Source organism: Leptopilina heterotoma, unplaced genomic scaffold (assembly GCF_015476425.1).
Source record: "Leptopilina heterotoma isolate Lh14 unplaced genomic scaffold, ASM1547642v1 Lhet_538, whole genome shotgun sequence".
In the NCBI taxonomy this organism is placed as follows: Eukaryota; Metazoa; Arthropoda; class Insecta; order Hymenoptera; family Figitidae; genus Leptopilina; species Leptopilina heterotoma.
Window position 1 is genome coordinate 40,069 of NW_025111117.1, and position 16,805 is coordinate 56,873.

Sequence of the window (16,805 nt, forward strand, 5' to 3'; positions counted from 1 at the left end):
AAATAAAAAAATTAATTATTGAAAAATAATTAAATTTTACTATTTTTACAGGCAAATTTCACTAAAATGGAATTAGCAGAATTTCTCATAAAATTCTAGTTATTATTTAACATAACATAGCAATGAATTTACAAATAATTACTTTTGACTATATCAAATTTGAAAAGTGTATGGGTATAATACAATCTAGAATATGTAGTTAAATTTTTATAAATCAGGGATTGAAAATAAATTAAAAAGAAAAAAATAGTAAAAAACCACTAATTTAAAAAAATTTATGTATATATATATATATATATATATATATATATATATATATATATATATATATAAATAATAGTGAAATATACATATGAGGGGCTGGATGCTATAATGGAAAATTTTAAGTACATACTAGTTTGTGTACATTAAAAAATATTTTTAAAATTGACTTAAATATTTTAAAGTTCAACATTCCGCTAAAATTATTCTAAGTTCAAAATTATTATTTCTACATATATAAATCCGTATATAATTGAAAATCGTTTAAAAGATTCTAAAAATCGACCTTAAATTTTGTCCGAGTACATAATCGACTATAAAGAGAATATACAATTCAAGACGGGGGGATCTTAAGAGTCTAAAAATCGACCTTCAATTTTGTCCGAGCACATAATCGACTATAAAGAGAATATACATTTCAAGACGGGGCGAACTTAAAAGTCACTAAACAGACTATACTAAACTATAGTAGACTGTAAATCAAACATGCTAGATCTTAAAAGTACATAAACAGAGTATAATAGCACAAAGTACATTTTAAATCAACTACAAATTTCGACTCGGGACGCTTTTGCTCATTTCAAATTCCCTGACTTTTCCAGGTTTTCCAGGTTAAAAAACGGAATTTTTCCAGGTTTTTAAAACTAAATTGTCGAGTCTAAGATCATCATTCCCTATATCTTCAAAGGTTTTAGGGAATTTGTCCCGAAATTGTTTCGCAACAATTTTTAAATCTTGCTTTCTAATAGGAACATCGTTAAATCTCATATCTCCAATTACAGCTCGAACGATTCCATTGATTTCATCATTATCCGTGGTCCCATTGCTACATTTATTTAATAAATCTGGACTTATTTGTGTCCAAGGTACAATATATTCACTCCAATCTGAAAATTTTTTTTGCGTTGCATCCCCATCCATTAATAAGTTTAAATTTCCAAGTGGAGAAGATACGTGTCCCATGTATTTTCGCATTGAATTATAGCCGATTTGTTTAAAACTGGAATATTTAAAATGAGGTCATTAAAACTTGCAGTGAACCACATTTCATTTTCCTCTAATAATAATATTGGCTTATTTTGATTCGCGTAATATTGATGAATGTCCTCGCTTTCTGTGAGGAACGTGCCATCTTCTTCGGAAGTGAATTGTGTCCCGCTGATTTTTAATTTTTTGTTTCCTTTTTCAATAATAGTTTGTATATTATCCTCCGTGGAGCATGTTATGATAAATTTTTTTTGTCTATTTGCAGACCAGACTTTTATTTGAAACATCTAAAAAAAATTGTAAGCTTTAATATTATTTATAAACGAATTGTCTGTCTGGGAAATGACTAAATTTAGTTTTTGTAAAATTTTTAAGAAAAAGAACCATTTTTTTAAGAAGGTATTTAATTGAAAAATTGGGGCTGTAGCGATGGTAGGTAATTAAATTCTACAAAATTTAATTCTACGCTTGATAAAATAGGTTTTTTGTGACTTTTTATAAATTAATAACTCTACGCAATTAAATTCAACACCACATACTTAGGGGAGAGTGGGGCAAAGACGCTAGGTTTACATTTATCGATGTATATTTTTTAAATTAAGCAATTAATTTATGCGGTCTTTGTTTTTCATTATTCTAAAACTAATCAACAAGAAAATTTAATAGTTGTTATTTAGTATATATTATTATAATTATAAATACATTATTTAATGAAATTTAAAAACAATGCAAAAAATTGATTGTATTACAACTTAATTTTTAATACCAATTGAAATAGACAAAAAATAAAGGAGATATTTTAAAAAACGTCTTTGCCCCACTCTCCCCTATACAAAAAATAAATACATCTTAATAAATAGATTTTTAAAAACATTTACGCAATTAAATTATTAGGATTTGAATTTTTTGCACAAATTAATAGAGAATTAAACTGTTCGCAAGAAATTATAATTGTTGAATTTTCTATCGTAGAATTTAATTTTCTATTCGAATTGCAGACGCCGTTTATAACAATTTTTCAAAAGTTCTTCGACAATTCATTTATTTGAATACAAAAATTAAATTTTTTATAATAATTTCAACTGTAACTTGGTGAAAATAAATTTGATCAATAGGAAGGTATCAAACATAAAAAAGGCTTATGTCATATTTAAATGACATAAGCAACTTAAAATATGACATAAGCCTTTTGTATGTTTTGGAATCAAATTTTTTAAGAATTTGAAATTTTTAAAAATTTTAATAAACATATCTACAAAAGTAAATTTTAAAAAATTTTCAATTACTTTGTTAAAAAAACATGTAAATAAATATAATAAAACAATTCTAATAATTACACTGAGAAAACTGGAGTATTGGACTAAACATCTGGAGGGACAAATCGTTGATATTTGAGAGTTAGCTATTGGATAACAATCTAAATGTTCAAATACACCATTGACAGATATTCGTGCCATTTCTCTTGGAGGGAAAATGAGTTTATAACAGAGGGACAAATTAACCATCTTGAGAAATCCCTTCCTTATCCGGCGCGAAATGAATAAATATGGCAACCTAACCCCTAAATTAAATACATAAAATGTCAGAAAAATAATTTCGCGCGCATCAGATCGTACACATTTTCTGCGCAACTTTTAATCCTCAGATATAATGGGAGAGAATATACAAGTAGATTTCCATTATCAATTCAAAATTTATTTTAGAAGGACTATTCAACTCTCTTCATAAGCAAAGGAAACATACACTTTTTGAACCTCTGAATTTGACTCTCCAGTTTTCTCTGTGTATATATATATTTTTAAATATTCTAATGTAATTTTTTGAAAAAAATTAAATCTTTTAAATTAATTTTTACATGAATTAAAAAAACCATTTTTCTTCAAAATGTTAAAAATAATTCTAAAAAATTTTAATATTATTTCTTATATGTACATATTTGAATTTTTGGAAATAGGTAGGGGAGAGTGGTCCTAAGTTGGCCGCCTAAGCAAATTGGTCGAAAATAGTAACAAAATGAAATTTAATCACTTCGGCAAGTATATATTAGTGTTTAGAGATCGTTTTGCTATAATTTTGTGGTATTTAGAACGTTATGAAATGGCTTTTGTAATCTTAATACAATAAATAGTGAAAAACTGCATTTTTGACATTTCAGAAATAGCGGTCCGAAGTTGGCCACCCCCTGGTCCTAAGTTGGCCACCACTTTTTTTCGCTGGTGTATAAGGAAGAAATGCATATTCTTTTCAATTACGCAGAAATTTTACAAATTTGATACATTTAGGAGAATAAAAACGCATTATTGAACTATTTTTGATTAGAAAATGAAGCATTATTTTATTTCATTTATTTGCAGTGGTGGATGGCTGTGGAGACAGGTGTTTTTGTACTATATATATTTTCTAATGTTTTTTAAACCATTTTTTTTGTTTTTTGTCTTTGTTTAATTCCTACGTTACACTTTTACGGTTTTTCTCGTGATGAAAAACACAAAAAAGAAGTAAAACATAAATAAAAACAATAAAAAACAATAGGTGGCCAACTTAGGACCACTGTAAATTTTTAAAAGTTTCAAATTATTACGCTAATAAAAAAAAATTAATTAAAAAATCAACAGAACTTCTTATTACAACATTAAATAAAGGAACTAGCGCACACACGCATTTAGAAATTTTTAATTATTTATCTCTTGTAGCTGCTCTCAAAAAAAAAAGAAAAATTAAATTTTCGGTCGAAAACAATATTATTGTCCTCACAATGCGTAGAAGAATCTTAGATTATAATTAGGTCCATAAATTATATCATGGTTTATCAATATATCATACCACAAAGTTATAGATTCGTCCAGTATACCATCTCTGAGAAATGCAGGGTGGCCAACTTAGGCCCACGGCCAACTTAGGACCACTCTCCCCTATGTAATTGAAAATATAACATATAATTGAATGTTAAAAAATTTGAGTAACATTTCTGAAAATAGTTGAATTTCTAAGAAGAATTTTTATAATTTACAAAGAGAAATAAAATTTTGACCAGGATTTCTTTAAATTTTTTAATTTAATGATATTCTACGAAGAATTTTTTTACTTTGTAAAATAATTGAATTTCTGCAATGGTTTGTAACTTTTCCAAAATTCAATTTAATAATAGTTATTTATGATACAACACTTTTTGCAACACTCACCTTCCTTTTCACCGAATTTTGCAAAAATATTGATAACATTTGGGCAATATTTCTATAGAAGTGTATTAGATATGGGGGGATATGATATGTCCTTCATTTATAAATCTCTTATTTAAAACCTATTATATTTTTCTTCATTACAGTAAATGATTTATTAATTTCAATTTAAAATACTTTTCATTATTATTTTTTAAATATTTATTGAAAAAGAATTTATTATAAATATTATTCATATTCAATACATAAAAGTTTTAATTCCGTTTTACGTTTTGCTTGAACGCAGGGTTGCGAAGTTACGCGTAACTTGGAGTTTTTGACGTAAATTACATGGGTATTTTACATGTATAAAATTGGTATTTTACCCCCCACCAAAAAAATGCATTGCGTTTGAAATTTTTGAGGTAAATTACATAGTAAATTACTGGTTTTGATTGGCTATGCTCATAGAGAATTTCCAAAAAGTTTAATGTTTTGGAAATTCTCTATGAGCATAGCCAATCAAAACGCTGGACGTTTCTGAATATACTCAGAACGGAGAAGGTGTACAAGCGCCTTAAAAAGGTATTTAACTTGGCTGTTATCTATTCCTTACGTAGACTTACGAAGTATTGGAAAAATCAGGTATTAGATGGAATTCATTTTTTTAATTCCAATCAATTCCAGCCTTCTTGCCGGGGGAATAAGAAAATTTAACCCCAATTTCAAAAACTCAATAATAAGAGGTAAAGATGGAATTTTTAAAAATAAATAATTATTCTATGAATTATTTATTTTTGTATTTAAATATCTTAATTCTGATAAGAATTGATTTAAAAAAGAAATTTAGTTAAAACTTTAGAATATAATTAGCGGTGTTAAAGTAGGATTCTTTAGAAATGATTAAATTTCAATCTTTGAAATTCTAATTGCTGTAAAAGTATAGGTTATAATTTAAATATAAAAAATTATTAATTTGTTAGCTTCCTTAAAAATTAAAAGTTTTGAATAATATTCCCACATAGCACAATAGTATGAGGTAAGGTTATGTTGAGTACTAATCGTAAGGCTCATAAGGTTACACGATATTGCTGTGGTAGACCTAACGTGAACTAAAAACTTCCGCCATGGAGGTAAGGTTATATGTTAGGGTGTGGTAAGTATATATGATAAGGCTATGGTAACCTTACACGTTAAGGTTGAGATAACCTTACACGTTAAGGTTGATGTAACCTTACACGTTAAGGTTGATGTAACCTTACACGTTAAGGTTGATGTAACCTTACACGTTAAGGTTGATGTAACCTTACACGTTAAGGTTGATGTAACCTTACACGTTAAGGTTGATGTAACCTTACACGTTAAGGTTAAGGTAACGTTACACGTTAAGGTTGAGTTAAGGTTATATGTCAAGGTTGAGGTAAGGTAATTATTAAGTTGTAAGGTTGAGGTAAGGATAAGGTAAGGTTGTGATAAGTTTACCAGTTATGGAAAATATTGATAAAATAATTAATAACTAGCAACATATACCTCACTCGCTAACGCTCGTTCGGTTGTATTTAAACTTATTAGTTTTTACTTATTTTTTTTTTTTTATTTGAACTAAGTAAATATTTACTGGACATAAATATTTTAATTTATGGTATCTATTAAATAGTTATTTGAACCAAATACAAATTACTTAAGTCAATTAAATAGAATAATTTAATTTAATAAATATTGCTTTAAATCAATTATAAAAATTACTTGATTAAATAATGCATAGTTTTTAATTAAAATAAATATTTATTTGCATCAATAAAATAATTTTTTTGAAATAACTAAACTTAGAAGGTTAGATTTTGAATGTTAGCCTGATTCTCTGAATAATTAGTAAGAAAAGAGCGAAGATACGTCCATTCTTTTCTTACTAATAGGATTTTCTGTAGGTAATGATCAGGGTGTTTTTTTGAAATTTTTACTGCACTATTCTTACGCATGTCACCGTCACCAATATTGTTACAATATATATTGTAACAATATTGTTACAACAAAGTCTAGACTTTGGGTTTTTGCAAGTCTAGACAATATAGTTGTATAATAATATAAATTTTTCTTTCTAAACCAGAATTTGAACATTTACAAAATTAAAACCTTATAGTGGTTAGAAAATGTAAAAAATTATTAATATTTATAAAAATATAAATTATTTTATTTAAAATCATTGTGTAATAAGACAAAAATTATGAAGTGACATTTACAAAAAATGTCATTGTACATTATACGAAATGTTATTTTTACGTATTCTCTTACTAAACCTTTCATTTTCGTCCGCTATCCTGGATTCGCCATTTTGTATTTTTAAAAAGTGACTTTGGATTCATAATCAGTGGAATTTTACTGAAAATCAGTTGAAAAGTACTAAAATATCAGTCATTCTTCACTGATTATTATTTTATTGTGATTTATTTATTAATATTGTAAATTTCTGTCAAACAAATAATTTTACTAAAAGTCAGTTGAAAATTACACTTACAGTAGTGTTTCATTCGAGCAACACGATCCGAGAAACGAACAAAAAACGATTTTCTTTTTGTTTTGATAACCAAGCTGTCATGTTCGCTCGTCTTATTGAAGTAAATTTTCATAAATGTTTATTTACATTATTCGAAGATAATTAAATCTTAAAAAATTACTATAAAAAAATTCTAATAATATTAGTTTTTAAAAATATTATAATGTTATTTTTCGAAAATAATTGAATTTCTTAAAATAATTCTTATATCCTAATTTACCTTTAAAAATTTTTTTTTAATTTTTGGTAATTCAATTATTTTCAAAATTTGCAATTAAAATTCTTCAAAAAATTGTAACAAAATACTTGAAATAAATTAATTATTTTCAATTAAATTTTGCACAATTTCAACTATTCAAAAAGGTTTCTATTGTAGACATATTTGAAAAATTTAATTGTGTTAAAAAATTATTCAAAGAAATCTAAGTATACTTATTTTTAATTATCTATAACTTAATCTATTGAATTTAGAAAAATTACATCAAGAGGACAAAACTTTGTTCTTTCGTCTACTTTTGAATAATGTTTAGAAAACTAAATTTTTATTAATGTTTATTAAAAAATTATTTTATACCTAAAAATGTTAAATTTTTTTAATTTAGGCATGATTACAATCACAGGCACACAAAAAAAAAGTTGTCTGTTCATTGAACAAGACCTACATTAGAGTGGTCGTTAATTTGCGAAATTTTGAATTTCTTTCATTCCACCCCCTAATTCGCTTCCAAATGTGATAAAAATGAGCTACGCGAAAGAAGAGCTCATTTAATTAATATTAACCCGTGCCTGTAGAGGGTTAAAGTTTAAATGGGGTTTAACATAGGTTTAGTGCATTTATTCAGACTTTATATTCTAACTTTTGTTTTTATTGATTTTTTTGTTTACAACTCTGCATATTTACAGTTTAGGATGTGCTAAAACCGAATATGTAGCCAAAAATAAGTTTTGACAGGTGACAGCTGTCAAAAATGCTGTCAAACTTTTGACAAGGAGTATTTAAGTATTTTATTTAATTATTTTACATTCATTTAAATAAGTTTAAGTATTTTCTAGACAATTGAGATCAAACTAAGTGGCAACATGTCTTTTTGACAGTTGACAGCTGTCAAAAAATGTCAAACTTACAAAATTTTAGTTTTTTTTAGAAATTTTACCTTTCTTTTTTCAAATAAAATTATTCTTTAGACTACTGAGATCAAACCGAATAACGGAATATCATTTCAACAGATGACAGCTGTCAAATATGCTGCCAAACTTTTGAAAATGAGATTTTTTGAAGTATTATGCAATATTTTACTCAATTTTAATTTTTTTTAAACACTAAGATTTATTTAAATGGCAACATGTTATTTTGACAGATGACAGCTGTCAAAAATGCTAACAAAGTTTTAAAAACGAGATTTTTAAAAGATCCTTAGGTCAAATAGACAGTAATTATATTTTGCTATTTATTTACTTGGGAATATGTTGACAGTGGAAAATAAATGAAACGTAAGTTTAATATGATTTATAGTTTATTAGAAAACTTTACTAAAATAATAGAATTACATGGTATTGGGCTGCGCTATTTATGGTTAGTATTAATAGACCTAGCTATCAACAGTTGAGCCTTTTTTTTTCTTTTAAAAATCTCGTTTTTAAAACTTTGTTAGCATTTTTGACAGCTGTCATCTGTCAAAATAACATGTTGCCATTTAAATAAATCTTAGTGTTTAAAAAAAATTAAAATTGAGTAAAATATTGCATAATACTTCAAAAAATCTCATTTTCAAAAGTTTGGCAGCATATTTGACAGCTGTCATCTGTTGAAATAATATTCCGCTATTCGGTTTGATCTCAGTAGTCTAAAGAATAATTTTATTTGAAAAAAGAAAGGTAAAATTTCTAAAAAAAACTAAAATTTTGTAAGTTTGACATTTTTTGACAGCTGTCAACTGTCAAAAAGACATGTTGCCACTTAGTTTGATCTCAATTGTCTAGAAAATACTTAAACTTATTTAAATGAATGTAAAATAATTAAATAAAATACTCAAATACTCCTTGTCAAAAGTTTGACAGCATTTTTGACAGCTGTCACCTGTCAAAACTTATTTTTGACTACATATTCGGTTTTAGCACATCCTAAACTGTAAGTATGCAGAGTTGTAAACAAAAAAATCAATAAAAACAAAAGTTAGAATATAAAGTCTGAATAAATGCACTAAACCTATGTTAAACCCCATTTAAACTTTAACCCTCTACAGGCACGGGTTAATATTAATTAAATGAGCTCTTCTTTCGCGTAGCTCATTTTTATCACATTTGGAAGCGAATTAGGGGGTGGAATGAAAGAAATTCAAAATTTCGCAAATTAACGACCAGTCTAACCTACATGTCTTATAGTATTTTGGCCCCCTGAATACGAATATGAAGTCAGAATTGCTCCAGCACCCTCTGTTTTTTTTAAATCGAAAAAACTACCCTTAAGTCTAAAATTCAAGAATTAAAGTAAAAAAAAATAAAAACACGGCTTTCTTCGGAGTAGAAGAATATATTTGTGCGTTTTCTTCTTTCAACAACTCAAATAATGTCAAAATTGCTCCACCACCCCTGTTTTTTTAAATAGGAGAAACTACCCTTAAATCTAAAATTCAAGAACTAAAGTCAAAGAATGAAATAACCACTTTTTTGCGAAGTAGAAGAATATATTTATGCGTTTTCTTCCTTCAACCACTCAGAAATATTGTCAAAATTGCTCCACCACCCCTGTTTTTTTAAATGGGAGAAACTACCCTTAAATCTAAAATTCAAGAACTAAAGTAAAAAAATATGAAATAACCGGTTTTCTTAGGAGTAGAAGAATATATTTATGTGTTTTCTTCCTTTAACCTCTCAGAAATAATGTCAAAATTGCTCCACCACCCCTGTTTCTTTTAAATGGGAGAAACTACCCTTAAATCTAAAATTCAAGAACTAAAGTCAAAGAATGAAATAACCAGTTTTTTTGCGAAGTCGAAAAATATATTTATGCGTTTTTTTCTTTCAACAATTTAGAAATAATGACGAAATTGCTCCATCACCCCCTGCCCTTAAATCTAAAATTCAAGAATTATAGTAAAAAATGATATAACAGGTTTTTTCCAAAGTAGAAGAATATATTTATGTACTTTTTAAAAAAGCATCAGCATTGCTTCATCACCCTCTTATTGATTTATATTGAAAAAACTACCCCTTTAAGTATGAACCCAGAGTATACTAACAACAATAAAAACAATTAGTTTTAGACAAAAGCATACGTTCCTTTATTTTTGTTCTCATAACTAAAAAGCAGAATCAGAGTTAATTTATCATTATTTGTTGTTGAAAGAAGAAAACGCATAAATATATTCTTCTACTCCGAAGAAAACCGGTTATTTCATTTTTTTTCACTTTAGTTCTTGAATTTTAGATTTAAGGGTACTTTCTTCGATTTAAAAAAAAGTAGGGGTGGTGGAGCAATTTTGACATTATTTGAGTTGTTGAAAGAAGAAAACGCATAAATATATTCTTCTACTCCGAAGAAAGCCGTGTTTTTATTTTTTTTTACTTTAATTCTTGAATTTTAGACTTAAGGGTAGTTTTTTCGATTTAAAAGAAAACAGAGGGTGATGGAGCAATTCTGACTTCATATTCGTATTCAGGGGGCCAAAATACTATAAGACATGTAGCTCTTGTTCAATGAACAGACAACTTTTTTTTTTAATAATAAAAATTAAAAATAATTATTTTTAATTTTTATTATTTAAATACACAATTAAAAATAATAATAATACTCCGCAAAAAAGCCCAACTAATAGAAAAATAAAAAAGTAGGTTAATTTTAAATTTAGATCCAACTATTACAATGTTATAGATTTATTAAGTAATATATAACAAGTAATATTATATATATTTCTCTAAATAAAGATGTCTATTGACTTTTTAAAATTGATTTTCTTAAAAATTTCTTTATTAAAAGTATTAATATTTAAATTTTATAGTAATTGCTGTTTTAAAAAATCAATCCGGGAATATTTATTTTTGGTCCGGGAATTTAAAAATAATAATTCACTAGACACCTTGAATTAATTTTTAACTTGATATAATAATTTTAATTCACTAAAATGAATTTAATTTTAGTTTTTAATAGAATTAATAAAAAAGAATTTAAATGTTTTTGGATATCGATTTTTTTCAAAAAATAGGTTATTACTGTATTATTTTTAGTTGTCAGTTATGGGAAAGTCGAGAAGCAGTCGAGAAGTTCGGTCGATGACAATTAGAAAATTAGACGATACGATTTGACAATTAACAAAAGAATAAACAAGATGATCGTTTGAAAACCAAAGACGATAACCAAATAATCGCTCGAAAAAATGAAATTCGCGGATCGAAGTGAAACACTAACTTACAGAAATATAAGTCATTTTTCACTGATTATCCATTTAAAAAATTATTGTTGATGTCTGCCAAACAAATACAGGGTTGCCACGGACCTGGAAAACCTGGGAAACCCGGAATTGTCATGGAATTTTTTTTCAGTCATGGAAAACCTGAAAAATCTGGAATTGTCAGGGAATTTTATAAAGCCTGATACTAAAAGCTCAATTTTTTGTATTTGAGTCGTAAAAATTTCAAGTTTTCAAGTTGACATACAACTTTTTGATTTTAAATTTAGTGCTTACAATTGAAATCAATATGGCATTTCTAAATTTTAGTTTCTTTTGGTCTCTATCTTCCTTTAACCCTTTAACGCCCGAATTATTTCCACCAATTTCATTTCAACCACACTTGGTATATAATGGTTTTTGGGGTCGCTGATTACGAATCTGAAGTCAAAATTGCAAAATTCAAAATGGCGGATCCAATATGGCGGATGAAAAAATAAAAAAAAATGGGATTCATATGAAACTTGTCACTCGGGGGTTTTTTGGGTCGCTGATTACGAATATGAAGACAAAATTGCAAAATTCAAAATGGCGGATCCAATATGGCGGACGAAAAAATTAAAAATTAACAGGACTTATCTGAAACTTGTCACTCGGGGGTTTTTGGGGTCGCTGATTACGAATATGAAGTCGAAATTTCAAAATTCAAAATGGCGGATCCAAAATGGCGGACTATCATTTGTTCTTTTTCATTCAAGTCATGCGCTCCAGGGTTGTCAATTGTTTTTATTGATTGCCCAGCTGATTTTCATTTGTTCTTTTTCGTTCGAGTCAAGCGTTCCAGGTTTCCTTTCACAAATGGATTAAATTTCTTACTTTTATTTAACATAATTCGCCCTATTAAATCCACCATTATAATTCTTAACATTCTAACTTCAGAAACCACAAAAATCCAGAGCATCAAAATTTAATGTCAATTCCATTAATTTGTTATTTTTTTTCATATTGTATCCGCCATTTTGAATTTTGCAATTTTAACTTCATATTCGTAATCAGCGACCCCAAGAACCCCCGAGTGACAAGTTTCATATAAATCCCATTAATTTTTATTTTTTTCGTCCGCCATATTGGATCCGCCATTTTGAATTTTGCAATTTTAACTTCATATTCGTAATCAGCGACCCCAAGAACCCCCGAGTGACAAGTTTCATATAAATCCCATTAATTTTTATTTTTTTCGTCCGCCATATTGGATCCGCCATTTTGAATTTTGCAATTTTAACTTCATATTCGTAATCAGCGACCCCAAAAACCCCCGAGTGACAAGTTTCATATAAATCCCATTATTTTTTATTTTTTCGTCCGCCATATTGGATCCGCCATTTTAAATTTTGCAATTTTAACTTCATATTCGTAATCAGCGACCCCAAGAACCCCCGAGTGACAAGTTTCATATAAATCCCATTATTTTTTATTTTTTCGTCCGCCATATTGGATCCGCCATTTTGAATTTTGCAATTTTGACTTCATATTCGTAATCAGCGACCCCAAAAACCCCCGAGTAACAAGTTTTAAACGAATCTGATTAATTTTTTAAAATTTTTTTGTCCGTCATAGGAGAAAATGTATCTTGACATTTTTTTTATTTATTATTATTTTATTTATTTATTATTATTTTTTTACTTTTGTTTTTTTTAATTATCTGCTGGAAGAGTTTTACTAGAGCTAAGAATTCAAAATTTTTAGTAATATGTATTAGTTTCAAAATTATGATGACTTTAATGCATTTTTGGTACAGCGTATGTACCACTGGGCGTTAAAGGGTTAAATAATTTTTAAATTAATACATTTTAGAAACCCCAAAATGTTATGAAACTGAAGCTACCAACTTTTATGCAATGAAAATTTTTTCTTTTGCTAATTGTTTTTTAATGTAAGAAGCCCTTTAAAAAATTGCAATCGAAAAAAATTGCTTCTGAAGCAAGGAAATAATAATTTAGTTAAAATTTCGGGATATTTGGAAAATCTACGAAAAAATAATTAAAAATCACTAATTTCCTTGCCTTCCTTAGATCCTCTTACAATTTTTTTAAATGACTTGTCACATTAAAATAAATAATTTGTAAAAGAAAAAATTGCTTATGAGGTGAGGAAATAATAATTTTGTTTAAATAATATATGGATTTTTCGAAAATCTGTGTAAAAAATCAAAATTAATAATTTCCCCGACTTCGATCTTTTAAAATTTTTTAAAAGGCTTCTAACATTAAAATAAATAATTAGCAAAGAAAAAATTGTCATTGAATAAACGTAGGTAACTTCAGTTTCATAAAATGTTATTAAAATGCTTTTTAAAATACTGGTTTAATAATTGTGAAAAATTCTAAACTTAACTAAATTTTTAAATTTAAAAAGATTTGCTCCTCATCTTTCTTCGGAGCGTATCTCAAATAACCTTACAAATTTTAACTTAATTTTTTGTTAATAATGAAATTAAAAATTAATAACTTATTTTGTTAACAATTTACTTAAAGGATTTTATACTTTTTGTCGTAATTAGCTAAAAACATACCAAAACAATTTTATTTCTGGTTTGGAATTTTTTAAGAAATGGTCTGGAAAACCTGGAAAAGTCATGGAATTTTAAAATCGATGTCTTGTGGCAACCCTGAAATAAATAAGTAAATACACAAGTAAATAAATAAGTTCCATTACAACACAGACAGCGCAGCATTAGCGAGTGAGGTATTTACGTATATTTAAAAAAATTTCAACAGACACTACGTGCATCAACGAACCTTAAAAAATTCAACAATTTATATTATCAATCGTTTATTAAATCTATACATATATGTGATTTGTGTATATGTAGGAGTTTATATCTGCATATGAGCAGTATACATGTGTATGTAATTTATGAACATGTGTGAGTATACATGTACATGTGATTAGTGTATATGTGTGAGTATACATGTGTGGGTGTTATGCGCGCATGCTTGATATTCATAGAACACTACTGCGCATGCCTGATATTCATAGAACACTACTGCGCATTCCTCACATTGATAGAACACTACTGCGCATGCCTGACATTCATAGAACAATAGTGCGCATGCCTGACATTGATAGAACACTACTGCGCATGCCTGATATTCATAGAACACTACTGCGCATGCCTGATATTTAAAGAACACTACTGCGCATGCGTAATATTGACAGAACACTACTGCGCATGCGTAATATTGACAGAACACTACTGCGCATGCCTAATATTGACAGAACACTACTGCGCATGTGTAATATTGACAGAACACTACTGCGCATGCGTAACATTGACAGAACACTACTGCGCATGCGTAACATTGACAGAACACTACTGCGCATGTGTGACATTGACAGAACACTACTGCGCATGCGTAACATTGACAGAACACTACTGCGCATGCGTAACATTGACAGAACACTACTGCGCATGCGTGACATTGTGAATATGTATACATTTGTGTTAATATTATTTTTAAAAGATATACATATATATACGGCTAGGGTCGGTCGGTCGGTCGGTCGGTCGGTCGGTCGGTCGTTCTTCAACTTAATATAATAAGAGATATAATAAATAAATATTATTAAATTAGAAAGTTAAGTTTGTTGCTCTTCTCTATTTTGGAAACCTGACATGAAGCAGAAAATTTTGAAAACAAATTTGGGGAGACTGGGATTCGAACCCGGGATCGACGCGCATAAACCAATCATTCTAACTAACTGAGCTAAGTGCAGAACTGTCAGAAGGAAAATCAATTTTACCTTTAAGGTGAAGCAAGAATATGATTAACTCCTTAAAGGCAAAATTAATTTTCTTGCTACCAGTTCTCCACTTAGCTCAGTTAGCTAGGATGTTAGGTTTATGCGCGTCGATCCCGGGTTCGAATCCCAGTCCCCCCAAATTTGTTTTCAAAATTTTCTGCTTCATGTCAGGTTTCCAAAATAGAGAAGAGCAACAAACTTAACTTTCTAATTTAATATTTATTTATTATATTATTAATTATTTTGTCAATATTTTCCATAACTGGTAAACTTATCACAACCTTACCTTAACCTTACAACTTATTAATTACCTTACCTCAACCTTGACATATAACCTTAACTCAACCTTAACGTGTAATGTTACCTCAACCTTAACGTGTAATTGTCACAAAGCGGGATTCACTCAAGCTCTTTGTATATTCAATTGAATTTAATTCAATATGTACCAATTTGTCCAAACGAATTCGCATTCGAAAGAAATGGCCAAGGAATGCATTGAATTCGTGCTAACGAATTGAAAAAAAATTAAAGACTCAAAACTTGTCCAGTGAATTGGTACGAATAGAAGGTTCGGAAGTTCAATACAGCTTCACAAATTCAGGAAAATTGCATCATGGCTCCAATTCGTATTTGTCACAAAGCGAGATTCACGAAAGTTCTTTGTGAATTCTTTTTAATTCATTTCAATTAGTTTTCGTTTACTGGGTAACGTGTAAGGTTACCATAGCCTTATCATATATACTTACCACACCCTAACAAGTAACTTTACCTCCATGGCGGAAGTTTTTAGTTCACCTTAGGTCTACCACAGCAATATCGTGTAACCTTATGAGCCTTACGATTAGTATTCAACATAACCTTACCTCATACTATTGTGCTATGTGGGTTATTAAAAAATTCAAAAAAAATAATTGAATTTTGGAAGACTTGCAAATTTCCATAAAAAGTTTTTTCAACGGTTTTATATTCAAAGTATTTCGAAATTTTAAGCAAATAAAGAAGAATAAGTATTTAAATCTTTATTTTACATAAATGACTTAGGCTTTTGAAAACAAATAGTAATTAAAATTTATTGAAGATATACTTGAATTCCCGAAATAGTTTTAAAAAATTGAAACAAGTGGGAATTTTGTAAAATTTTATACTTTAAAGAATTTTATTTTTTCATTCTTAAAAATCATCTATAAATATATAATTGTATTTTTAAAAATACTTTATTTTATGAATTTACAAAAATTATTCTATTTAAATAATTCTATTCTCGTAGTTGAATTCTAATAGAAATTATAAATAAAAAAAATAACTGTTAAAAGTTTAGGAAATAATTGAATATTTAAAGCGTTATACAAGGAATTTTAGAAATTAATTAAAGTTTTTAAATTAAATTCCTTGAAAATTTATAAGTTGCAAAACTAAAAAAATATTAAAATTTTTATTTAAAAAAATTATTAATTACATTATATTTCGTTAAAAATTCTTAAAGTTTTGAATAATTTAATTCAAAAATTCTGAGAAAATAATTAAATTTTGGAAGAATTACAATTGCAATTTTTTGAAAAAATTAAATTTCAAAAGATTTTTCATTGAAACTATATGAAATTTTAATTCCTGTCGAAAAATAATAAATAAGAATAAGTTTTTATTTTTTTGTTTAAA

The 16,805-nt window shown here is 27.6% G+C and overlaps 1 protein-coding gene across 2 annotated transcripts in view; it reads right to left on the minus strand.

Annotated features, from left to right (window-relative positions):
* The window catches only part of LOC122508324, a 93,824-nt gene that overhangs the window by 6,523 nt on the left and 70,496 nt on the right, over positions 1–16,805 (minus strand). The window lies entirely within an intron of this gene.